Consider the following 25,823-nt stretch of genomic DNA (forward strand, 5'->3'; position numbering starts at 1 on the left):
ACTAGGGGTATAATATTGACCTAGAACTGTGTGTTGAAAGGACCATCCTTCCCACAATGCTCAGCAGTGTCACTTCTATTGTAAATCAGGTAGATATAGATGTAAATATAGAGCTTTCTGTCTTTCTATCATCTCATGTATCTGTTTCCAGGCTCCATATTGTATCCCATTACTTATTTGACTATTGTGATAGTACCACCCTGTCACACTTCAGTTTTATAATAAACCAGACTTAGTACTGTAACTCTTTTTACTTTGATGGGATGTTTTCCTAAAAAGTCTTGGCTATACTTGGCCTTGTATATTAACATATAAATTAAAAATACTTGTGTTAATTTCCAGGGTGGGGCTTCCTTCAGCCTGCTTCACTGAGGCCTGCTGCGGGCGTTAGGCTCACCTGGATGCTCTAAAATGCAGACCCCGGGACCACAATGCAGAACTGCTGAATCTGAATCTCCTCAGCCGGGGTCCTAGAATCTTCATTTTACATAAATACCGTTAGATGATGATACGCAGCGAAGTTTAAGCACCAGGACTGCACGTTTGGATCTGATTCCAGCTGCTACCTGCTGGCTTACACATCCTAATTCAGGGTTACCGCTTTTATAAAAGGCTGATACCATTTCTTATCAGGGAAAGCAGTTACTAATTCCAAGTACTGTGAAGCAGGGAGGTGGTAGAACAATTATTTTGTAGATAAAGATACACATCCCATGCACTGTGTCCTGCTCAGAAATCTTTATTCTCCTCTGCCCCCTTGCCACCATGATTCAACTTCACGCCTTTTGGGTTTTGTTGAAATACTCTCGACATTTCTGCTTGGACACTTGAAAAATTTCTTCTCTTGTCACTTTTATGCATTTTATTGATTGATTTTGGCCTTAGTACTTTCTCCAAATCTGTTTTTTCTGTAACTTTCTCACTCTTCAGGGTATTTCAGGTCTAAATGTTGACCAAATAATTCTCCACAGGATAATTTATAAAACATTTCCTCTTGGGTCAGGGAAGTAAGAGGTTTTATTGCAGCTCAGTTCCAAAAGTGGGAGACAGAGCCTGGATGTTTGAACAGGGCCCGAAGCAAGGTTTTGCCAGCCTTTCAGGGGCTACATAACAAATAGCCCTTATTTGCTTCTGCAGGTGCTGGAGTTAGCTATAGCTTCCTGAAGGTCATCTTTTAGCCTGCATTTCCCGCAGCCCCTGCCAGCTTCTGGGAGTCCCTCGTGAAAATGAAAACCGTCCAGGGAGGGGTCGTACTAAGCAGTAATCAGTTAATGCCTTACTTTTCAATTAACACTCTAGCAGGGGTTATTCGTAAGTCAGCTGAGAATAGGAACAAGGCAGGTAGGTTGGCTCTTGGAAAACATGGTTAGAATAAAATGAAAGAAAAATTGAGAAGGAAGGACGTTTTTATAATTTTGCTTAAAACCAATAGGTGGTCATGGCTCTTCAGATCATTTGGGCTTCCTAAATTTGCCAACCCTGGGTTTAAAGGTACAGTGTTTTGAAAACTGGATTTTTAAAAAGGAATCAGGGTTTTCCCTAAGGGACCCTTGTCCTAAGGGGCAGGAAAGCCACAGATAACTCACTTTCTCACGCTTGTTGCATAATTATATTATGCCCCTACCAGTGTATGATTATACCATGCAGAAAAAAAGAGGTCCTCTAATTTTCATGCTATCTTTTATTTGCCCTCTGCTTGTTGCCAGTGGGTCTCAAAGTCAGGGGTGCTTATGCCAACAGTATTTGTGTGGGGGTTGGGACTGCCGTGGACTGACTGCCAGGAAGGAAAACATTGGGCAAATTGCACTCCATTTTGAGCCTGACTCTAATGCAAAAATAGCAGCATCTCCTCTCAAAAAAAAAAAAAAAAAAAAGTGAGTTGGTTGCCCTAATTTCAAAGTTACTTGTGTGGTCATATTGTACAACCCACTCTACAACTTCTTCCCTGAATAATTTTTTTGATTTATATTTCTATTTTAGTATTTGGTACAAAAGAATATATGTGAACACTATGTGTGTACGTCTATGTCTATATGTATATGCAAGTTATAAAGTATGATAACACGGTTAAACAACCCTGAGCCCACTGCACAGTCCAAGTGCTCAAACGCGGTCACGAAACTTCCTCGGTGTGTTTTCCCAGACCCTCCACAATCTTCTCTTTGTCTTACCTCTTTGTCAAGAGGTAACTGGCACCTTGAGTTTTATGTTACCATTGCCTAGCCTGCTTTTGAGGTTTAAGCTTACATTTATAGGTATGCCTAACAGATTTTTCAATTTTCCTTGTTTTTTGAAAATTACATGAAGTCTATCGCATCGGAGATCTTCTTAGAGGCTTACTTTTTCCTTTCGTGTCACGTCACTAGAGTCCGTTCACGCCATTGTCTATGGCTGTAGTTCAGTCATGTATATTTCACTGAGTAACTATTTCACAATTGACTTACCTATTCTCTTCTCAAAAGGGAGGTATTATTTCTAGTTTATTGTCGTTGTTTTGAATATATTCTAATATATCTCTTGGTATACATACGTGCAGGAGTTCCTCTTGACTGTATGCCTAGGAGAGGGTTCCTTGATGGTGGCGCTATTGACATTTGGGGCCAGATAATTCTATCTTGTGTGAGGCCGCCCTGTGCCTTGTGGGATGTTTAGCAGCATCCCTGGCTTCTACCCACTAGATGCCAGTAGTGCCATTCAGTTGTGATAACCAACAGTGTCTCCAGCCGGTGCCAAATAATTTTCCAGGGATCAAAATCACTGACCTAGAGATACAGCTGTTGGGTGGAGATCAGGTGTGTGAATATTTAGCTTTACAAATTGCCAAATTGTTTTCCAGAGTAATTGTAACAATTTAGTGTCCTCTGGCTTTCTTGTTGATTTACTTCCTCTCCAACACTTGATGTTATCAGATCTTTTAATTTGAGACAACTATATAGGTTTAAAGTTGCATCTCATTATGGTTATAATTTTTATTTGCTTGATTATTAACTAGATCGAGAACCTTTTTGACATGTATATTGTCCACACTTGTTTTCTCTAAGTGCCTGCATTTTAACCTTTGCCTAGCTTTCTATTGGGTTGTCTTATTGATTTGTAGAAATTATGTGTTCTGGATACTAATCTCTTGTTTATTAAGTGAGTTGTAAATATCTCCCCTAATTTGCTATTTACTTTTTCATTCTCTTTATGATGCCTTTTGATGAATACAACTTCTTAATTTTAATATAATTGAATTAATTTTTCATTCATGGTTATCCTTTTTTGCCCCAAGATTGCAAATAAATTTGCCCATGTTTTCATTGAAGATTAGCACATAAATAGAGTAGCTTCTGCCTGACTCCCTTTCTCTTGGATTGTTCACTCTGGGGGAAACCAGTTACCATGTCCTGAGGACACTTAGCTGGCCCTGGGGGCTCATGCGGAGGGGAACTGGGGCCTCCCATAAGCAACACCAACAAGCCAGCCAAATGAGTGAGTCCCTTTGCAAGTGGATCTTCAGCCCCAGTTAAGCTTTCAGATGACTATAACTTTATGAGAGACCTTGAGCCAGGACCCAAATTCCAGATCCCCAGAAACTGGGGGAGATAAATAATTGTTTATTGTCATTTTAAGCTAAGTTTTAGGATAATGTGTTACGTAGCTATAGATAACTAGTACAGCTTGCCTTCTTGTTTGCTAATGACCTTTGATTATGAACACATTACTTGATTTATTTGGTGAAGTCCTGTAGGTTCAAAATTAAGAAGGCTTTCTTCTGAAATGGGTATGCTTTCTGCCAGTGGCTTTGGATGCCCATAGATGGAAACTTCTGTTTACCTTTAATGCCTTTGGCCAGTTTAAGAATCTTAGGCTCAGCTTGTGTACTTTGATATTTGCCCAAGAGTCAGTCTCCAACCATAGTGCTACTATCCTGATCCATCCCTAGGTCATCCCTTTTCCTCCTGACCCCTGATCGAGTGCTGTCCTCAGTTATCCACTCTAATTTACATGGCAGGGGTTAAGGGAGGGAATCTGAAAATCTCCAACAACTCAAATGCAAACAACATTGTTTTGGAGACTGGGTCCTATATAAGCTATGATAGCAGGAGGCCTTCAGAGCACCTAGTCAGCCATTGCGCTGGAAGCAGATAGCCAAAAAGACTTCACAGGGGCTTTCTCATCTGGGGGCTGGAGCACACTGCCTCTTTCTGCCACAGAGGTGTTCAGTATCATTACATCCAAGGCTTTGCTGCTCCACAGGATTAAGTTGAAAGACAACTTTTAAGCGACCATCGACCTGTTGACAGAAATCAACTGATTGAGTTTGGATACTTCACCAAACATGGGGGCCCACAATCTAGACGTGGTTCTTCAGCTTTCCCAAATGGCGTATGCTAAGTTATTTAACTTGCTAAGTGTCAAAGATTCTGGGCGTTTAAAGCAGTATCAATCTTCCCAAGGCAAGATTTCTGGAAACTACTATCCTGGGAATCTAATGAGGGTTGGGTTTACCTCTGGCAATAACTCTTTTGTCTCTCTGGGCCTCAGTCTCCAAGTCTATAAAATGTGGAGATGGTTTGAGATGACCATTAAGATCTTTTCCAGCTCCTATATTTTTGAAAACATCTATGGATAATGTGTTTTGGCAGAAGAAAATGGTATATAAAATAGACCCTACTTGGCCACCAAGCTACTGAGAAGGCCAAGAAATAACAAGATTTATTCTCAGATTCCCGGTTACCAAGTTCACATTTCACAATGGGTTACTCTCAGCCTTCGAGGACCCTTTCACTGCCACTAAAAAGGCTCGGACATGGTGACGCTTTTTTAAACTCTTAGTTATTAGTTAACACACTAACAGAAAAGAGTCTAAACCTGTCAAGACAACAGGAATGAGACACTTTGAGGTGAGACAGGGAGAAGAAAGGTGGCGTTAATAGAAAGGAGAGGACAGCAAATCAAACTTTGCTAAATCACAGTCTTGCTCAGGGGCCAACTCAAGCTTCAGAGAGTGCTTTTTGCCAGTTAAAAAAATGAGCTCTGTATATACGTGTGTGTGTGTGCGCGTGCATTCGTGTACACGTGTATGCATTTCCAAGCAGCAAAAATTAATGGACAATTTTGAGGTTGCATTGTCAGAAGTCTTCTCCAGTAAACTAATGATTTTCTTTCATCCTTTCTAAACAGCGTTTGCTGCAAAATGAAGATGAAGAAGCCACTGGAGACTGGGTGGGCTGAGACAGGCTGTGTCTTCACTTGCTTGGGTAAGTCATTCTGTGGCTGGTAGCTCCTGACCATCCTCCGGCTGTTGCTCCTGAACCGTGAGTCTTGCTCTGAGCACAACCCTGCAGGCATCTCTCAGGCCTGCTGTAGGAGTCGGCGGCAAACTGAGAGATAACCACACAGTGCTCCGGTGCGTGGTTCCCTTTGGCATGTCAGTCAGACACTGAATGCATTCACGATGACTTGTTCAATTAAATGTGCCTTCATTTATCTCATACAACCCACAAATTCCCTTAATTTTGCCACTTCCCACATCAAAAACAGAAAGCTGAAGAAAGAAGATTGTAAGGAAGGTTTCACATTAAGGATTCTGGTGACAACAACCTGGTGATTTTTCAGTCAATCAGGATTTTTCCCCCCTTGGGAGGAAATAGAAAATAGGTGGATAATTATTTAGTTGAGCTTAAAATGTTTCTTCTGCATGAGTTCCAGAGAAAATGAAGATGCTTTTGTTATTAGCAAGGTAATGAAAGGAGGGCCTGAGGTTTCAGGTGGGTGGGGGAGTCTGTGAGGGGGTGGACGTGAGTGGGAGTTTTTCAATTGTGGTGTTAAGGGAAGGGGAGAATGAAGAAAAGAGAAGACGAGTAAGTGCCTCTTTAAAACAAAGCTTACAGCACGGTGTCGCAAGAAAGCTAACATTTTCTGAAGAAAATCAAACTTAAGTTGCCATTAGAAGTAGTGAATTAAAAATTTACCATAATTATATGGAAAATTTGATTTGTTCCTTGTGTGAAATGCTGCATATCTTAGCACCATAAAAATATCCTTTGATTAAATGAAAGATTTTCAAGGAGCAGAGGAAAAAAAAATCCAATATATCATCAGATTTACATACATCTCATTAGGTATTTCGTTGATGGCCAAAAACTGGATTCAAGTTTCTCTTTCTAGGCAAACCCTGGATTCACTGGGGATAGATGCTAGGATTCAGATGTTTGAGGATAGAGAATTTAAAGTAAGGTATTTGTTGAGATAAATTATCTATCTCTAACATAAGAAGGAGCCATTTGTCATGTTGTGATGACATACATTTTCCATGAGTCTCTTTTTTAATATTAATGCTAGTGCACAGAATTATGAAATGTTAATACTAGAACAGACCAGCCCATCTGGTCTCCCAGGGTGAAGACTTGCTCAATTTCTGTGTACCTGTCTAAACTTAAACTCTGGATTCTCAGTTCATTTGTAAATTGATGAAGATTAGATTGGATGAAGTCTTAGGTTCTTTCTCAGTCTATAATCCTGACTCTTATATCTTTTTCACATTTTAATATCTCTAATATCGAAGTGTGTCTTACAATAGCTATTCCTAAACACTGTCATAATCAGCAAGTTTTACTTTTCTTTTTTTGAAGGTACTTAAAATAATGGTGCATATAACAATCAATGTCATGTTAGATTTGATGAAATATGATACGTAATTGAGTTATAAGCCCCAAACATTCCAAACTTGGCAAATGTCATCATCCATAAGTCAACCATTCCAAAACCTGCTTAGTTTATGTTGTTGGGTAACTTTGAGTGATGTATGAAATTTTGATTCCAGGGAAGAATTTACTTGATGGGTGTTTCACAAAGAAAATCTTCCTTTCTTTCCTTTGAATAGCTACTCTAGAATAATCCATTTCTCTTTATATGAAACTATCTTGTTCCTTAGTTTTATTCCAAAGTCAATGCCTTTAATTCCTAGATATGCTGGTATAGGCATGTAAAATAGAGAATGAGACAGACGGTTCTTTTCTGTGGCTAAATTTATTTATTTGACAGTTAATTAATTTAAAAAAAAAAGATTTGTTGAATCACCCATGTATTATATTATCTATTGATAAAAATAGTAGACAGAAAGCAATGGAACAGGCTATTAAACAATGTAATACAGCAAGGGCTGCACTGAAAATGGAAGGAATTACACAGAAAATTTTGAGTCATTAGAAAGCCTTCTGTAGACAGTGGTATCAGAGCTGAGGCCTGAAAAGCAGTTAGGCTTAGCCAAGTGAATGATGAGGTGAGAAGAGAAGGGCATTCCAAGGAAAGGAAGACCCATGATTCAAAACAAAACAAAACATGGTATATCCAGGGAACTAAATTTTGTGTAGAATGGCTGGATACTCAGGACAGTATCAAGTTTCTAAATCAGTCTTTCAATGTATAAGCATCTTATCTAGTCCAAGCTAAACTCTGTGCTAGGCATGGTAGAATTGCAAATATATAGATTTCAAAATAGAGTCATACACCGAATAATTAGATAATATTATAATTCTAAAGTAGTCACCAAAGACTGTTTGGTTTACTCATAAATCTTTAAACTCATAATATTCCAAAAGAAACTCATTCTTTTTAAATCCCACATCTGTCATTCCTTCCCTTTGCCCACTCTTGGTGAATGACCTTACCATGTCAACCAGGCTCCAAATCTTGAAATCATACCAATATATTTGATAAAATCCCCCAAATCTAATGCATTATCAAGTTCTGTAGTTTGACTTCCTCACCCCATTCTTTAGGGTGATATCAGACAAAAAAATGGATTTAAAAGGAAAATTGTTACTAAGAGACAAAAAAAACTTTGTAAGAGACTAAGTGACTTTTTCTAATAATAAAAAGGCCAATATATGCACCTAACAAGAGAGTCCCAAAAGACATGAAAAACTGACAGAAGTGAAGGGAAAAATGGACAGTGATCCTTTGCAAGAGGCTGTAAATGAGGTTACTCTAGTAGACATTGGTTATCTTTGTTGGTTTCAGTCCTCCCCCTTTCTTAAAAATGGACCTTTTTGTGATTCATATGAGGCTGAAGTACCCTTTCCAACTGCAGGGATGGACATACGACACACATTTCACCCATCAGGGTGGGCTCTGGAGTGATAACATTATTTTGAGTCCTGGGTTATTCCTGAATCCAAAACCCAACACCTCTAGACTTTTAAATGACCTGAGCCATTCTAGTCTTTTTCTTAAGCCTATTTGATTCAAGTCTGTGACTTGCAACTCTAACAATCTTAAGTAAAACAATAGTTAATAATTACAATTCTGATCACCAATTCCAATGCTGGAAGAGGGTTCCTCACTCCAAGCAATTTTCAGACACCAGCTGAGTATACTACAATTCTACTCAATTCCAACACCATCTACCTGGAGATAGCTCCAGTTCCCACAGGGCTCAATCTCACGAGACTTCCCCCAACCCTCACCCCATCAGATGACAATCAAAAGTCTAGATTGTCACCTGTGTTTCATATTGACTGCTTGTAGATCAATGACTCCTTCCTTGTGAGGGGGCCCTGAGCTCTACATTCTCTGAGTGTGCCACTCTCCTCATATTTCCACATGTTTACCCACCAGGAAACTCTCTAAACCTACTTTTGGGTTTTTATTGAGGCTTCATTATTACAAAGGTATGATTAATTAGATCATTGGCCATGGGTGATTGATTCAACCTCCAGCCCTTCTCCCCTCCCCGGAGGTAAGGGGAGTGGGACTGAAGGCTCTAACCCTCTTCTTCTGTGGTTGGTACTCCTGACAACCAATCCCCATCCTTAGGTAGGGTCCAAAAGTCCCCTTATTAATATAACAAGAGATACCTTTTTGGCTCCCGTTGCCTAGGAAATTCCAAGTTTTTTTTAGGGACTATGTACTAGGAATAATGAACAAAGACCAAGTATATATTTTTTTTATTATAAATCACAATTTCACAATAATATAAGTGCCTCAGTAGTCAGAATGGTTTAAAACATGTATAACTAGTTATTGAGCAGTGGTACATGGAGAAAACAATTTTATTTTTTCTAATCTCTAGCTTCTAACATGGCTAGTCATACCTCCATTTCTTTCCTATGCTTTCTTGAGATGGTTCCGTAGTTTCATAGCCATTTTAGAGTATAAGAATGCTTAGGTGTATATTGCTTACTTTCAGAAAGTAAAAAATTCCCAACAAGTTTAAGTCAAAATTCTAGTCTCATGTCTAATTTGATTTTACTGTCTTTCTTTTCACAGTTCAGGCCAGACACGTGGCTCTGGCCTGCGTTGACTTTCAGATTTCCTCCTTCCTCTTTCAAGCCTTTATTTAGCTGCTGGTTTTTTTTGTAGTTCTGTCCTGGCTAATAGTAAATGGCCAGTGTGTTCTCCGTTATAACAGGCTTCTTAAATGCTGCTTCCTCATATGTAACTTTTTTTTTTTTTTGAGTTCTTCAGCCAGTATCTCCAAACATTGTTCACTGAGATTGTTCCAAATCATTGCTTCATGACATGGTGATGTACTTTCCAGCTGACTTAGAATGACATCCTTTCAGCCTTTGTCCTCAGGGATCCATCCTGTTAGGATCCCCTCTCCCCCAGAAGGCAAAGTATGATTCCATGGAGACAGCTCAAGTGCACTTGGTCTAAAAGGAAACTCATACTTTGTTTCCATGCCAGACTGTGGGCAGTCTACCCCCAAGCCACTCTCTCTTCCCTATCTCTCCATGAAAGGCAATTGCAGCCAGCCATTTGTCTTCTGATTCTTCCAGTTTGGCAGCAGGCTCCAGTATCTATTTTTATGGGCACTTTCAAACTTCAGGGGACACAATATAAATTCTTTCTAAATGGCAAGTGCTCCAAAGGCCTCCCTCATCAAAATTTGATGCACTGAGTGAGGCTAAAAATGTCTGCATCTTGAAAGTACCCAATTTGAGAGGGTGATCTGGTTTGTCTTCATTTGCAGACAAAGTCTCAGGGAGCTCCTCTTACTTGGTTAGTGGGGAGAGCTCGCCTGTCCTTCCTGTGCATTCCTCCTAGAGACAGCACTGTTCTCTCCTTCCACAGCCTCTCTCTCTCTCCAGGAACTCCTGGCTTTTGCTTATATAGAATGGGTGGGGAAGGTGAGAAGGAAAAAGAAGTTCCAGTATGGTCATATCTTAGGAAAGCTTTGAGGGTATCTCTTTGGCTGCCCTTTAGAACATGGAGGTATTTATTGACAGAGAGATTCAGTATGGTTAACAGCCATCATGGCAGACTGTTGGAGTGGATTCAGATTCATACTGTTAAAAAAGTATTCTAGAAAGGCCTTGATTTTCCAGGACCCAGGATCCATTTGCTGGATTATTAGAAAATCCAGGGTGTTGCAGGAGAATGGCCAAGGTAGTGGAGTGGTAAAGCTCAGGGAAGTGTCTGTTTACCAACTGCCCGGAAGTATTTCTGTATTTTGCCTACCGGGTGATCAGTAGTCCTTCCTATGGCCTATTAACCTTGGTATTGAAGCTTGAACTATAATCTCCAGATAATTAGAAAAGTCCTATTCTGCATCTTGTTACATTTAAGCTATGATGGAGCCAGTGTCCAAAACAAAATTTTGATAAAATAAATGTAATTGAGTTAAGGAATGAGCCTTGGAAGGAGGAACCTAAAAGAAGAAGACATAAAAGGAGAGGAAATCAAAACAACGCGATAACCAGAAAATAGGAGTTTTATCTTACAAGCAGGCCATTTGTAGTGGAGAAGACGGGGAGTCTGAAGGTGAAGGGCATATCATTGTGTTGACTGATGACCCTCAGGAGAAAATTCTTAGGAAGGTGGTGATGATGACAGCAACCGAAGAGGGGATGAGAGAGCAGAGGAGTGGAGATGAGGAGATGAAAGCGGCAGATGCAGACAATTCAAGTGTGGCGTTATAAGGATGGAAAGAAGTTGGCTGGCAGTCAGAAATGCATTTAGAACAGGAAGGCTTACTTGGGAATGTGTTGTTGGTGTTGTTTGTAGAGACTTCAACATGTTTGAAGGCAGAAGAATAGGAGTTGGTAAAGAGTAAATGACTGTGACTGTGGAGAAAATGTGGAGCACAGCTCCTCTGCATCTGGAAGGGCTTTGTCAAGAGCTCACACAGATGGAGAGACTGGCTTGCTGAAAGAGGAAGTGTACTGGCCCTGCAAGACTGGACGATGGCACCAGAGTATTCACCAGGGTGTGAGCAAATGTAGTAGCGTAAGCCAGTAAACTCCTGTCTTCTGAACCAAGTAGCAGGCAAGGAGATCACAGAGAGCAGTAGAGTGAAAAGAAAAGGAGAGACAGTCTAGAATATTCAGCAAAGGGTAGAAGTGAGTTATCAGACTGTAAGGTAGGTTCCAGCTTCAGTTGGACACTAGGTTGTATGTGGGGCTGGTGGGTCTGAACAGACCTATCTCTTCTGAAGCTCAGGTGCTGGAGTGTAGAGAGATGGTGCATTCGGTCCAGGGAAAGGAGCTGCCACGGCTGAGTGGTCAGGGATGGCTACAGTGAGCAAGGGAGAGCGGAACGGGACTGAGTGCCTGGCCCAGGCACAGGAAGAAATCCACAGAGTGGACAGCATGGAGCATGAGGTTCTGAGTAAAGGGTGGGCTCTGTTTAAGTAGGAAGCCGATCGGCTAACCGTCAAATGAGAAGCCGGGTGGACATATTAGTTATTCTTTTGAAAGGGAAACTGGTTCCACAGATGTTGAGGACCTGGAGGCCTCCCTGAATTATAACTGGTAGGGAAGTCAGGAGGGACAAAAGTCTTCATCAGTTTGGCGTTTGATCTGAAATAAGTTTCAGCAGTGCGATCCCTGGGGAAATAAAGCGGAGCAGCCCTGACGGGACAAGAGTAAAGCCACATGGACAGATGCAAATATGTGTGTGTTCGCTTGCCTTTGGAAGCAAACATTTTGTTTTCAGCAAACAGCTTGCATCTTGTGCTTCCTTGATTTTTTTTTTTAAAGAAAAGTACACACACAAAACAGCCTGTCACTGCTGGCTTCACAGAGAAGGAAGACAGGCCCTTGAGTGTTTTCCAGTAACCAGCTCCCTGAGCTGGTTCTCACACGAGAAAGAAACTCAGAGTAACAAAAGGTGCCTGTGAAAGGTTCTTTTAGACTAAAATTTGGTGGAGATTAAAAGAGGGCAAAAGTTCAAATGAGAAGGAGCCACTGCCAAGTAAGCAGGAATCTTAGCCAAGGGGAAGGAAAAGGAGACACTGGTTTAAAATGCAAGTAACCATGGCGAGCCAGCAGTTCAATGCTAGAATCTGGTTAAGAAGTAATATCACACAGAGCCGTGATTGTTTATTCAAAGCAGGTCATGAGAGAACAGTTGTCTCCAATGGGTACTCTCACAGCTTGGATTCAAAATTATAAGTGCATTTTTAAAAGCGTCCAGCGCTTCTCCCTGACCCATTTGGTATTAAGCAAAAAGAAAAGAAAGCACAAAGTTTATTCTCAGTGTCTCTTGTGGGTTTAAGACAGCTTCACATATGGAAAAGCGTTTTGGTGTCAGCTGTTGAACTGGTTTCCTGCTATTCTGCTTTCAGTTGCCATTGGAAACTCTGCCTGACCGTGTGGTAACATCATCCATTTCCCAAGGTTCAGAAACCAATGCCCCTCTAAGGGGAAGCAGAGCGTTTCTTTCTTTACATGTACGTGTTGTGCTTTGCCCCTGTTTCTGAGTGGGAAGGGCTTGCAAACAGCTGAAGGACTGTGAGAATAGAGAGGAGGTATTGAAATACAAGATAAAGATAAGCCCGATGTAATGAAACAAGAGGGAGGCTCTGCGGTGACCAGAAACCCAGCTTCGCATTCATGCCAGTCCCTCCAGTCTGGATGGCCCATTTGTGGTCATTAACACTGTACAGAGTGGAGCTAGGGGCTTCCGTTCTTCTTGTATAAATGAGATGGATACCAATACAGTCAGGGTCTGCAGAAGGGAGAAGGTCCCGGAGCCTCTGAAATTTATGCAAAAACTTCTGTGTCATTTTGTGTGTGCATTTTTCTGGGGGAATCTGTCCATAATTTTCCTGAGATTATCAAAATTGTCCATGACCCAGAAAGCTTTAAAAACCAATGAACTGAAGTCACCAAATAAAGTACATTGGCTACACTCAGGCATATGGAAAGAATGCAATGTAATCATGTCGATGATTACCATACAGTAACATGCACAGGAAAGTGGGAGAGCTTTCTGCTGGTTCGTGGATACAGCATGACCAAGGAGAGGAAATTTTCAAGAGGTTGACTCCCTGCAGGAAGCTGAGAGAACTGGTGTTCCAGCCCTGCCCAGGCAGCAGGGTCATCCCCCAGCTCTGAAAGAATGTGTTCTGTCTATATGCCGCTCTTTCTCAAGTCTTGTTCCACTGGGGAATCTGAGAGCTGCAAGAGAGTCTGTATCGTCAGGAAGGGAAGAGGTGTGATTCAGAACTCAACTTGGTTGAACTCAACAGACGAATCTGGAAGAAAAGGGAAAAGCAGCTTAAATCATGTGGTCTCATCAAGGGAAGTAGTCCAGCAACACGTTCCAGCGTTTAAACAGAGAATCTGGAGTCAGACTGCTCAGGCTTGAAACCCGGTCCATTAAATATAGTAGATATGATAATCACATGCTAGTTACGTACCATCTCTGTGCCTGGACTTCCTCATCCTTGAAGTGGAGTTACTATAGTATCGTTGATCCTCATAGTCTTACTCTACTCGGCTGTTATCACAAAATACCATAGACTGATAGAAACAGAAAGTTATTTTATTTTATTTATTTTAATTCTAGAGGCTAGAAGTCCAAGATGAAGGTTCAGGCTGATTCAGTTTCTGGTGAGAGCTTCCTTCCCAGCCTGTAGACCACTGCCTTCTCACTATGTCCTCATGTGGCTTTTTCTCAGTGTGTGTAAGCTGGAGTGGGGAGCTCTCCAGTGTTTCTTCTTATAAGGTTACTAATCCAGTCGGTTCAGGGCCGCACCCTATGACCTCATTTAACCTTAATTTACTTTCTTGGATGACCCACCTCCAAATGCAGCCACACTGTGGGGAGGAGAGCTTCAGCATGTGAATTTGGAGGGAACATAGACCTTAAGTCTGTACACTCATTATTGATAGATTCCATATTTGTGAATTTACCTACTCTCTCTACAATTTATTTATGACCCCAAGATAAATACTTGTAGCACTTTTATGGTAATTTGCAGCCATGTAAATAAAGGTGAAAAATTTGAGTTGCCCAGCATGCGTGTTCCAAGCTGAATTTGAACAGGGTGACGCTCTGACTTCTTGTTTCAGCTCTCAACACTGTAAACACGTGTCTTTTCTTATGGTCTATTTAATGCCACGTATTTAACATCTCTGTGCTTTTGTTGGTGATTTCACTATTTAAAATGATCCCTAAGCATAGTGCTAAATTCTGCCTGGTGTTCCTAAGCGCAAGAGGGCTGTGATGTGCCAACTGAAGAAAATACAGGCATTAGGTAAGCTTTGTTCAGACATGAGTTGGTCCGAGTGCTGTTGGCCATGATTTCAATGTAAATTAATCAATAGTACATGTTAAATGAAGTGTCTTTCAACAGAAACATGCATAAAACAAGATTATGTATCAACTAGTAGAAGAAAATGTTTCAACCAGATGTTTTCAGGAACCTAACCCATTATTTCCCCTAGAAGCATCAGATCAGTATTATAAAACATAACTACATGAATAATGAGAATCACTTGTGTACAATGAGGAGGACTGAATAAATTATATATAAAGTCCTTATAAGACTGCTGTCTTAGTTCAGGCTGCTATAACAAATAGACTGGGTGACGCAAACAGCAAACATTTCTCACATTTCTGGAGGCTGGGAAGTCCAAGATCTAGGGGCTGGCTGATTCAGTTCCTGCTAAGGGCTCTCATCCCACTGGGCAGATGACCGCCTCCTTGCTGTATCCCCACATCTTGGAGAGACAGCTCATTCCTCTCATGTTTCTTCTTATAAAGGCACTAATCCCATTCATAAGGGCTACACCCTCATGACTTAATTACCTCCCAACTTTTCTGCCTTGAAATACCATGACTTTGGGAATTAGAGGTTTAACATACGAATTTTTTTTGAGGGGGTTGTTACAAACATTTAGTCCATAGCAACTACCTAACTTACAGTAGATAATCAGTAAATGTCCTTTATTATTATTTTTTCTCAGAACTAGAACCACAAAAGATCATTCCACAGTTGCAGCAATAAAAAGAAATATTACCACTTGTTCAGAGTGTTATGTAAGCAGGATTGATAATAAGGCAGAAAGAGAATTTATTAACTGCTGGATTATCTACCCCACCATTTTACCAGAAATAGCCAAAGATGCTAATATGTTAGCTGTAGACATGGCAAGGTTATATTAATTAGTTTACTCATTCTTTTGTTTGCATCATGTGTCAAACGTTTCCTCTGCATATTTGTGTGGTGAGGTAAGTGCAATAGGGCATACCCAGATGAATAAACTTGTGTATGACTAAGTAAGTAAAGGTGTGGTATGATCAGTGGCTTGATGGGGTAAGGAAAATATTAAGGGAATGCGAGATGGGATCAATTCCCTGTTAGTTCTCTCAGCAGCATCCTGAGAAATTCCTGGTCTTAAACCCCAGGACGATATTTGTGATAAATTAGGAGGAGGGAGTTACCCATGAGATGGGCAGAGGAGGACCAGGTTGGCCATAATTGTCTGTTCGGACTCTGTCTTCCATACTTAGTAGACTATAACACTGCCATCAACATAGCTTGGTGGATCAGAGCCTGGATTCTGGGGCTAGATGGCCTGGGTTCAAGTCCTGTTTTTCCCACTACCAGCTCTGTGACCTTGGGCAAGTTACTTAATCTCTCTGGCTTTCAGTTTCCTTAACATAAAATGGTAATGATAGTACAGTCTAGCCTTGCTGTGAGGATTAAATGAGTAAACATTTGACGAGCACTGGAACAGTGTTTGGCACATAATATGCTTTATTTCTGCATTTAATGAATAACCAGATCATCCTCCCTGAATGTCCCACACCAGACACATCCTAGTGGATAAGTAAGATGTTTGACAACCAGTTGTTCAATGAATGAGTGAAAAGTAAATGACCTCGGGAAAATGCCAGTCAGAAAGAAAATATGAGGAAATGATTTGAAAAAGAGCTGATTGATAGTAAAGGTATTTTCAATAGCTGCGTCCCTGTATAAAACCTTCTAATGTCCCAGCTTCACTAAAATAAAGTCCAAATCTTATGGCATGACATAGAAATTTTAAAAAGGATAGAGTTCACAGTAGTAATGTGTAAACCCCCACAATGCAATAGTTTAGAAAAACAAAGTGTATTTCTTCTACTAGCAAAGTCTAATGAAAGCGTTCTCATCCATCTAATCATGGAGAAATACAGGCTATGTTTATTTTGTGATCCTACCATCTCCTGTTACTGTGATGAGGACGAGAAGAATGGAAAAGGAACATCAGCTCTTAAATGCTGTGGCCCAGATATGTGTCGTTCTGCTCACAGTCCGTCCCTCAGAATTAGTCATATGCCCCAAATGTAGCCAGTAGGGGGAGGCTGGGAAATGTAGAGGCACATGGGTATTCGTCTGTGCTGTGTTTGGCATCCAAGGACCTCAGTTATCTGATCTCAACTATTCCCACCATATCCTTCAAATGAAATGAGGACTTTTGAGGTCTCATAGCACTGTGGGATAATCTCGAGATGTCTGTAACTGACTTTCATCACACGGAAGTCTTGTAGTGGCCTTGAGGGGAGTGTTCGCTAGACTCATGTTTGGTTCTGAGGGGGAGACAAAGGCATATAGAATGGGGCTCCTGCTCTCAAAGTGCTTACCATGTAGTTAAGAAAACATGAAAAGAAAGTTAAGAGGATAAGGCAGTGAAGAATCAACAGCAACTAAGTGCAAGAGATGGGGTAGCTTGGTTTTGTAGAATGACCGTAAGATTTGGAATCAGACAGTCCTGGGCCCCAAAGTTTGTGAATTGTATTATCTTAAAGAAGTCACTTAACTTCTAACGGTATATATCCACACACACGCACACATGCATGCACGCACACGCGCCCTTTGTACCTCAGTAAGTAGCGGCTATTCCTGTTGTTGTTCTTTTTGTGTGATGAAACATCCTTGATGAGAAACATATCTTTTCCCTGGTCCGTGATAACATAGGGTAACACCCCAGCTATTCCCTGTAAACCCCTGTTGAACAGCAGCCTCAAAACTAAGGTAATCAAGTCTGAAAGAATTTCTTCCACATGTGGTTAGGTTATCAGCCTAAGCTTAGAAGACCATTCCTGCTGCATTTCTGGGAAACACAAGCCCACAAAAGCTACATCCAGCAAGATGACAGCAGCAGTTGGTGGGGATTCCCTGCAGTGGCGAGCATCCCTGGAGTCTGTACCCCACCCCAGCTGCCCTCAGGTACCTGCAGTGCTTGCAGGACCCCTTTGGAGCCGATCAGCGGCTGAGGACATGGGAGGGCATGTGAAATATGAAAGCAGCCAGCACACTATCCATGGCAGCAGATGCCTCCCTGCTCTCCGGCCTCCTGATCCTGGGTTATGGGGGACTTCTTTTACCAAGTCAGTTAGCTGAAGCTTCCCAAGGCATAGTTGACTGAATTATTTCAAAACTTATGAAATGGGGGGAGATCATCTGGTTGGCCCTCAGGGTCATTCTGATTTCTAGAGTCAGCTCTGAATAGCGGATGCCCCATCTCTCTTCCCGAGCCCTGTCCATCACAGACCCTGGGAACTTGCAGAGGGTGCTGACAGTTGTCCCGTGCATATCCTGATCTGTGATAAAGGCATCACACTATTGATTGCCACCAACATCAGTGGATCCTTTTTATTCTGCAACCATTCTCTGCTATTATGAATAAGAATATCATTTTGCCATCTCTCTCAAAGCACAGAAGCAAATAGAAAGGAAAAATCCCATAATTTTATAAAGCTGTCCAGAGCTCTGTTCATCAGAGAATTCAGTTCTGCTGAATAATTCTCCATAGACACGAATGATAAAGAGGGGATTATTACCCATCTGTTTGCCCTCTCGGCTTTTGTCCAGCTCTTATTGTCTTTTCAAGCTGGGTCCATCTGATTGCTTTAGTGACGCAGGAAGGCATCACCAAATAAGAACACATTCCCAGGCTCTGGGAGCCTCTCACCACACTGAGGCACAGTGACACAGAGTATTTTGCCTTCCAGCATTTCGGCAAACTAGGGCTGGAATAAGATATTTAAGGTCAAGGCCATGACATCTGTGGCTGGGAATGGGCCAACAGAGATCATTTTTATCTTCTGCTGCACACATGCAATCTATTCATCACCAGGCATCAAGATCTTGACGGAGCAGCCAGGGAAAGCACGGAGAGAAGGGCTCTCATCTCTGCTGTCAGGGTTGCTGTTTATATTATTTTACCTTTTTCCCTACAGCCTCACACAAAGCTTTCTCAGGCTAGGGCAAGACTTTGCAGGGCCTTTTTTGTTTTGTTTTTTCAAGAGGACAAATTTGAGTGGGATTTGGGCAAAGGAGGAGAGGTACTTTGAAGCATTAATTATTCTCAACCTCCTGGTTGTGTAATACACAGGCAGTTCTTTTAGGCAGATGGGCGTGGTTGCCAAATTTCATAAACCTAAGCAGAAAATAAAATAATTTTTATATCAAACCACTTATACTTGAACCCCATGTGAAAACCTTATCCATCACTCTCTTCTAACCTAGTCTTTTCGATTTGTGAAGGATGATGATGAAATAGTTTCAGTTAGCATAAAAACATTTTCATTGGTAAAAATCACCTTTTATTTATTTTGTGACTTTTTATGGCTCCTACTAGAGAGTGGAAATTGTAGCTGTACTTAAAGGCTTTGAACTCACACACTTAGACCCAACCATACGAATGATGGTAAGAGCTACTATGGCGTCAGAGGGCCTGGGTTCAGTTCTAGGCTTTGAAAATAACCGCCGTTGTCTTCTTTACTCCTTAGCGCTTCATTTGCCTCCTCTGTTAAGTGATACAGTCGGGCAAGATTGTTTCCAAAGTACCTTGTTCTGAAAGTCTCTTTTTCTTGAGGCCATTTGCTTCAAGTGGCATTTGCACTGTGTATTAACAATTTCTCTGTATTGATTTTGTGGCTACTCTATTAAATAGAAACATGCTTATCTTTGCCTTCATGAGTGTATTGGAGGCTAAAATGCAGAAGGTGACATGACCTTCACCCTCTAAAGGCACATTATCCCAACCAACTTCTGGGCTGCGCTCCTAATCTACTTTTGATTACGTCTCTTCTTTCACTAAAGACAGGGCAATAAGAAATTCAGAAAGAAGATGCCTATTATGATCTCACACACCCCCACTTCCATTTAAAAATGCACTGCTATCATGCACTTTTTCTGTAATTTACTGTTAATCTCTGTGACACTGCCGTGATCAGGATTTCAGAGCGTTTCTGAAAGGCGCATTGTCTCGTGCTGCTTTTGTACAGTGAATTGCGCTGCGCTGCCCCCCACTCTCAAGGCTGTGAAGCACACGCCTGGTGGGTGATTGTGGCCCCAGACAGAAGCAGCCCAGCAGCGCCAGCTTCCACGCGCAGCCTTTCCTCCTGGGGATATTATTTTACTTCTCAGGCTCAAAGAACTGGCTTCACCCTGCACGCTTTTAGGTTCTAAGAGAAAAACATAATTGCACTGTTAAGATCTCATGTCAGAATTCTGCTCCTCTGAAGTCCTAGGTAGTCCTACCACTTTTTAAATGTGTATTTCTAAGGATAAATAGGAAAGGGACGGTAACTGACGTTTATCAAGTACCTTCTGTCAGATGCCATGTTGGGTTTGCTGTAAACTTTTCCCCACTTAATCCCTCCCAGCTATCCATGAGGGAGGAAGTATCAGGGCTATACTGCAGATGAGACCCTAAAGCTTGGAGATAGTTTGGAAATTACTGAATATTGCACAATAAGGATATATAGACTCAAGGCTGGAACCCAGGTCTGTTCATCCTGTCTCTGTGGTGGGTTTGTGATTCTTTCATCCTTTAAAAAAATGTTTTTAATTGTCTGCTCTGTATGTATAATACATTTCATGTATTAATTCTTTCAACATCTAATAGCTTGTTTTCATTTTCTACCATGCAGTCACCAGCAAATTAGCAAAAACACGTCTTTTGGAGCTTGATATTTTGCTGTCTGCCATTTTAAAAGGAAGACCAATGTTCTGTAAATGTTTTTAGATTTGGCCTAGGGTCTTTGCTAAGCCAATCATAATGGAGCCTAAAATTCATGAGTCACAAAGTCCTTCCCTGCTACAGAAGCATTCATTTGCACTGCCTTTTCATCAAATCAGGGGATATGTTTCTTAGAGATGAAGAACACAGACAAGTATATACAAGAGTTCCTGGTGACAGGTAGCTGCCGGAGGCTCGTAAACATGTCTAGTCAGTTTAAGAACTTAATTTTTTAAATCTTCATAAAGGAAGGGAGATTTCAGTTTTTTCTATCATATGTATGTATGAAAATGGAAACTAGAGATTGTGAACAACACCAGGTGACTTAGAAACAAAAAATTTCTTGCAGGCTCTAGGCAAAGGAAAGTCAACAACAAAAGCAGTCTGCAAGCTGCAGGCAGATTGAAAATACTGAGGGTTACACATGTGTCATTTTACCAGATGCGCACATCAACGCAAACCCACGTCCTCAGCAGTCCCTGTGGCAGGGTGCCCTGGGGGCAGGGAAACTTAGTCTGTATCTAAGGAAACATCCTTAGCTCGTGCCATCAAATCCTGAGACTTAATGTTCCCTTTACTCTTATTCAATTACAAGATACTTTAGTCCTAAAACAGAGGGTGAAAAACCACCCTTCCAAAGATTAATAATTTTAAAATTCTTAACAAGATCTTATATTTCTAGGGAACAAAGAATTCTTTGCAGGTTTTTCATCATATTATGTTCCAGGGCTGGAGCACTTTTTAGGGTCCTGTAGCTTGTTGTCCTTGCTCGTCACACTTCAGATATAAATGACTTTTGATAACCTGCAGTTATTTTTAAAAGTTCAGTATCCAGAAGCCATTATTATAAATTTATTTATTTATTTTTTTTCTTAGCAGACTCTAGTTGTGTACCTGGGTTGTTTAGAATGGAATTACTAGCATTCACATTCAAGTGATTACCCAGGGGAAATGGTCACTTCTTGCTGGTTTTCTTGGAGAAGATGATAATGAATGGATCCCTACCCCCACCCCTCAAAAAGACATACAGGAAAAATGCCAGATCTGTTTAAATCCAAATTCCTGTTGGTACTTTGATACTGGCTTATGCTGTTCTTTGTGTTAAAAAACAAGAAATCTCAATCTTTAAAATTTTAAAAGTGATTTTATTGACAAATTATCTCACCACAAAGGTGCTAGCTCACACGGAAGAGTAAAAAGCCTGCTTGAGAATTCACTACATAACATCTCATCCTTTGTTACGTCACATGCAGTTCAGACAGGAAGATGCTCTATCAGTATTTCTGAGTCCTCACTGCACATTAGAATCCCTCCAGAGGGTTGGAAACCTCCCAAGCTCTCCGTGCCCCCAGGGTTTGGGCCCAGGCATTTATTTCTAGAAGCTGCCCGGGTGAGTCTAATATGTATCAGCTAGGACCACTGCGGCTTTGCTCAGCTCTCGTCAGTGGAGCAGAAGACAGACCCAGGAGCCAGAAACGTGTATTCACCTGGAGGACTTGTGGGGGGAGAGGCAAAGGAAAAGAAATGTTAGCTGGGTTTGAGCTCACCAACAATTATTGGAACTAACTATTATTTATTCTTTCTCACCCATGGCAGGGATGTGGCATAGTGGGAAGATCCTGACCTTGGCATTGAGCAAGTAAACAGGATCTCAGTGTCAGGATCACCCTGGCATTTCAGATTCTGAGCCTCAAAGGCGAGCTTAGTAGCCAATTGCTTTAGTGGTGCTCCTTCCCATATCAGTACATAGAACAGTGAGAGTGGTGTCAGTTTCAGGCTGGCTCGAGCTGGGTTTCAGAAGTGAAAAATTAAAATTGAAAACGAATGTCTTTATTTCTACTCTCTCTTTCCTCCACCTTGCGACTTGCTGTCACCACCATGCCCCACTTCCCAGCACTGGCCCACAGTTGGTGGGTATGTCTCCACTCCTGGCCCGTTATCCCCTTTTTCTTCACCTCTGTAGCCATCCTTTCCTTAGCCTCCATCAATCTTCTCATCCTGGTTAAGAAAGAGGCTGCGTTTCTTATTCCATCGTGGTCTCTAGTGCTGCTCTCCTTCCAGAGGGTTCTTTTAACCCTAGTTCTAGCTGTTCTAGACTAATTCCTACTTTTCCTGTTGTCCTTTCCTACTGCTAATTCACAGGACAGTGTCTCCAGTGTTTCATCCTATTTGAGGCCTCTAGCCCAGTTGTTAAATTTTCTCGTATAATTCTGAGCAAATAACCTGGGGAAAACTGGTGTTCTTGTCTACAACCAGGGAGTTTGGGTACTGGAGAATTAGGGACTTCAAAACAAAACGTTTGTAAGATCAAATCCTGACCCTGTCCTAGGAAAAATATTACTAAAGTGGAAATAGTAATATCTGTTTAAAAGTTGTTACAGAAATTACAATGAAATAATACATTCCAAGTAGCCGGCATACATCAACACATTTTAACTGTTGTCATCTCCTCCCCTGTGTTCCTCAAGGGCAGGGAACTGTCATACGGATTTTGTCCAGATTATTATTAGTATTTTAGTGTCTCAGGTTTGAAACATGGCATATATTCGTGTAATTCCAAAGAAAGAAATATGTGAAACTTTTTTTCTTTAAATTATTCAGGAATCTTTTAAAACCTATATTAATATAATTATTTTTACCTATATTAATATAATTATTATTGAAAAAATGTTGGGGTTCATGAATTTGGAAATAGACATTTTTACAGGTGGACTGGAGGGCTACATTTACGTTAATGGAATCTAATCACATTGAGGATATTAATTGATTAATGAAAACTCCAGATTCCCTCCTGCTTTTAAATGGGCTTTATTTTTTAGAGCAGTTTTAGGTTCACGGCAGAAAGCAGGGAGTACAGAGTTCTCTCTTACACCGGACCCCCACACTGCGTAACTTCCCCACTATTAATGTCCCGCATCACAGCAGTATGTTTGTCACAGCTGATCAGCTGACACATTATCATCACCCAAAGTTCATGCTTTACTTTAGGGGTCACCTGTTGCATTCTGTGGGCTTTGACAAATGTATGATGACACATATCCCCCATTACAGTATCGTCCAGAGTGATCTCACTGCCCTGAACTTCTTCTGTGCTCCACATACTCATTCCTCCCTCCTCATGACTCCTGGCATCCATTGCACTTTTCACTATCTCTGTAGCTTTGCCTTTTCCAGAATGTCATATAGTTGGAATCCAACAGTCTGTAGGCTTTTCAGACGGGCTTTTACTTACTAAGGTGCATTTAAGTTTCCTCCATGTCTTTTCATGGTTCGATAGCTTATTTCTTTTTAATGCTGAGTAATATTCTGTTGTCTGGATGTACCTCAGTTTATTTATCCTACTGAAGGGCATCTAGATTGCTTTCACATTTTGGCAGTTGTGAATAAAGCCATTATAAACATCTCTATGCAGATTTTTGTTTGGACATAAGTTTCAACTTGTTTGGGTCAATAGCGATGAGCATGATTGCTGGATCATAAAACCTCCATTTTTTTGTTGTTTCAGAATTCATTGTCACATCCATTTACAACATGGAAGATTAAATCCACTTTAGAATCATAACAGAGATTTCAGTCAGATAAACTCAACCCTCTCGTGGGATGCTGCCTCTGCACTCAACAGTTGGCTAGTTAGAGCCACACAAATGTCACAGTTTCAGAGACTTTTGGTGTATTGAATGGAATGCCTCATGCTATAATAAAGGGATCCCTGGGAAGAAATTCATTGTCCCAGTTCTCATGTGTCATGAGTTTCAAAATGTTACACCCCATCCCATTTCCAGTGCTATGGCCACTTAATCCCTGCTTTAAATATGAGTGATCTGAGCATTTCTGCTTAACTGGTAGGGCAGGTCCAAAGAAAGATATTTAGAGTGAGGGGTGAGGATGAGAGATCTTGTTTTGAGGAAGGAGCATCTCAGGGCATTGAGCTTATTATAATATTTCGTTATGAGAGAGAAGTGATTCTGAGCACAGTGTGATTACTGTCTCCCAGATGTGTCTTACCACCTGGCTCTTCCGGATACATATCTAGAGCAATGGAGAACAGAGACTGTGTATTAAAACTGAAGTGATTTTGTCTTATTTTTTCTAAAATAATTACAGAACAATGAGGCATAAATGGTCTTATTTCAGGAATTCTAGACCAGAGTGTGACCAAAGGGTAGAAAAAATACTTCCCCACCTAGCCACGACAACCCCATAGATTTATTAAAACAAACCTCCAGTGGGTGGTAGAGCCTGTCAGAGTGTGTGGGGTCCGTGAGTGCCAGCGTCACTGCCTGTTGGGTATCTAGTAGGGGCAAGAAGGACACAGTAGTTCCCAGGAAGAGCAGCCGTGGAGTGGGCCAGAGCAAAATTGTTTGAGAGCATATATGTACTAACACTTCTGTTTGCAGAATTCTCTACCCCTTATGTTTTGCTTAGAGCATCTTTACTAATAAGCATGCCTTGCAGAGTTGCATTTTCCATTTCGTTGCTCTCTATCTCACAAACTGAGTTTCACTTCTATACTTCATCACTTTTATAAAGTGGAGTCTTAAATATTTTACATTTTTCTTTCATAGTGTTAGACTTGCATTTCTAGCCACCAGTGTATCATCACTGTACGTAGACATCACTCCTTAACCTCCCAGTATTCCATGCTGATACAATGGTCTTGTTCTTAAAAACAGCTCCTCAGCCTGATTTCTACAATTCTGGAAGTCATCTGCATCCTCCTGTAACACAAAATCAGAAACTTGGAATCATCTTGAAATGCAATTTCTCCTACTTGATCTTACCCCTGAAAATTCTCTTGAATTACAAAAATATTTTCTGTAAGTACTCCAATCACTATAATTCATTCTCCCATTTTTTTTGCAAAAAATTATTGCTACATAAACAGTCTTCATGTTTTCCTCATTACAATATCTGCTATTTGAGAGCTAGAGTAAGTAACAGAAACCCAGTTTATCACCTTTATTTTACAAAGAGAGCAATGAGTTTAGGAGGGGTTGAATGATTCACTTAATCTCACACATCTGGGTCATGTGGAAAACTGGAACGGGAGCCTGTGTCATGACACTGACTGTGGCATTTTTTCCACTATCTCAGGGTTCAGCCTCTCTCCTCCTGGCCAGGTTAATGTTCATCTTCACTGACCTATTCACATCATGCTCTTGCTTACTACCTACTCGTGGCTTTCTGTTGTCCATTAGGTAAGTCACTCTGGCATTCAGTTACCTACATAGCAGCTCCACACTCCACTTTCAGTCTTTTTTCCACCCACCGCCTCCCATGCATCTGCGTGTTTAAAATTATATGCTTATCATATAGCTTGTTCTTTTCCAACTAAACTCTGTGCTTTCCCATTTCTGTGTCTAAAGTTTATGACTTTATCTTCTTTCCTGGCCGTCTCTAAAATACATTACCAATGTCATGTTCTCCGTTATGCCTTTTGATATTCCCTTAACTAGGTAGACTACCTACATTCTTTAACTCACCTAAACACTGAGTCTATGATTTGTTATTGAAAGTACTTAATGCTCCCTTGTAGAACGACTGTAAGTGTATTTGCATCTTGTTCCATTTCCCTGTCCCTACTTACTCACC

At 41.0% G+C, this 25,823-nt stretch overlaps 1 long non-coding RNA gene across 1 annotated transcript in view; it reads left to right on the forward strand.

Moving 5' to 3' along the window:
- The window catches only part of LOC116147687 (uncharacterized), a 498,674-nt gene that overhangs the window by 367,827 nt on the left and 105,024 nt on the right, over nucleotides 1-25,823 (forward strand). The window contains exon 6 of the long non-coding RNA XR_010376819.1: nucleotides 5,167-5,243. This is a non-coding gene — a long non-coding RNA (uncharacterized LOC116147687). The remainder of the gene's footprint in view (nucleotides 1-5,166; nucleotides 5,244-25,823) is intronic.

Source organism: Camelus dromedarius, chromosome 19, assembly GCF_036321535.1.
Source record: "Camelus dromedarius isolate mCamDro1 chromosome 19, mCamDro1.pat, whole genome shotgun sequence".
NCBI lineage: Eukaryota > Metazoa > Chordata > Mammalia > Artiodactyla > Camelidae > Camelus > Camelus dromedarius.